This window comes from Phalangium opilio, unplaced genomic scaffold (assembly GCF_054372755.1).
Source record: "Phalangium opilio isolate 3A_F unplaced genomic scaffold, DU_Popi_V2 ptg001675l_1, whole genome shotgun sequence".
Taxonomy (NCBI): domain Eukaryota; kingdom Metazoa; phylum Arthropoda; class Arachnida; order Opiliones; family Phalangiidae; genus Phalangium; species Phalangium opilio.
Window position 1 is genome coordinate 1011758 of NW_028324261.1, and position 1499 is coordinate 1013256.

The window sequence follows — 1499 nt, forward strand, 5'->3', positions numbered from 1 at the left end:
CCCATCCGGGAGCGGTGTTGTGAGGTCTCAGATGTGACGTAAAAAGTCAAGGTTTTTACACAATACCTGACGAGCATTTAATTTTTGGGCTTCCGTGGCACAATGGTTAGCGCGTTCAGTTGTTAATCGAAAGGTTGGTGGTTCGAGCCCACCCGGGAGAGGTGTTGTGGGGTCTCGGATGTGACGTAAAAAGTCAAGGTTTTTACACAATACCTAACAAGCATTTAACTTTTGGGCTTCCGTGGCGCAATGGTTAGCGCGTTCGGCTGTTAACCAATAGGTTGGTGGTTCGAGCCCATCCGGGAGCGGTGTTGTGAGGTCTCAGATGTGACGTAAAAAGTCAAGGTTTTTACACAATACCTGACGAGCATTTAACTTTCGGGCTTCCGTGGCGCAATGGTTTGCGCGTTCGGCTGTCAACCAATAGGTTGGTGGTTCGAGCCCATCCGGGAGCGGTGTTGTGAGGTCTCAGATGTGACGTAAAAAGTCAAGGGTTTTACACAATACCTGACGAGCATTTAATTTTTGGGCTTCCGTGGCACAATGGTTAGCGCGTTCAGCTGTTAATCGAAAGGTTGGTGGTTCGAGCCCACCCGGGAGAGGTGTTGTGGGGTCTCAAATGTAACGTAGAAAGCCAAAGTTTTTCCACAATACCTGACAACAATTTAATTTCTGAGCTTCCGTGGCTCAATGGTTAGCGCGTTCGGCTGTTAACCAATAGGTTGGTGGTTCGACCCCATCCGGGAGCGGTGTTGTGAGGTCTCAGATGTGACGTAAAAAGCCAAGGTTTTTACATAATACCTGACGAGCATTTAACTTTTGGGCTTCCGTGTCGCAATGGTTAGCGCGTTCGGCTGTTAACCAATAGGTTGGTGGTTCGAGCCCATCCGGGAGCGGTGTAGTGAGGTCTCAGATGTGACGTAAAAAGTCAAGGTTTTTACACAATACCTAACGAGCATTTAACTTTTGGGCTTCCGTGGCACAATGGTTAGCGCGTTCAGCTGTTAATCGAAAGGTTGGTGGTTCGAGCCCACCCGGGAGAGGTGTTGTGGGGTCTCAAATGTAACGTAGAAAGCCAAAGTTTTTCCACAATACCTGACAACAGTTTAATTTCTGAGCTTCCGTGGCTCAATGGTTAGCGCGTTCGGCTGTTAACCAATAGGTTGGTGGTTCGAGCCCATCCGGGAGCGGTGTTGTGACGTCTCAGATGTGACGTAAAAAGTCAAGGTTTTTCCACAATACCGGACGACCATTTAAATTCTGGGCTTCCGTGGCGCAATCGTTAGCGCGTTCGGCTGTTAACAGAAAGGTTGGTGGTTCGAGCACACCCGGGAGCGGTGCTATGAGGTCTCAGATGTTACGTAAAAAGTCAAAGTTTTTCCACAATACCGGACGACAATTTAATTTTTGGGCTTCCGTGGCGCAATGGTTAGTGCGTTCAGCTGCTATTCAAAAGACTGGTGGTTTGAGCCCTCCAAGGAGCGGTGTTGTGACGTCTC

General features: G+C 48.8%; 1 non-coding gene across 1 annotated transcript; it reads left to right on the forward strand.

Annotated features, from left to right (window-relative positions):
- The first annotated feature begins 382 nt into the window (after nucleotides 1–382).
- TRNAD-GUC (transfer RNA aspartic acid (anticodon GUC)) lies at nucleotides 383–455 on the forward strand. The gene has a single exon. It is a non-coding gene; the product is annotated as a tRNA-Asp (tRNA).
- The last annotated feature ends 1044 nt before the right edge of the window (nucleotides 456–1499 follow it).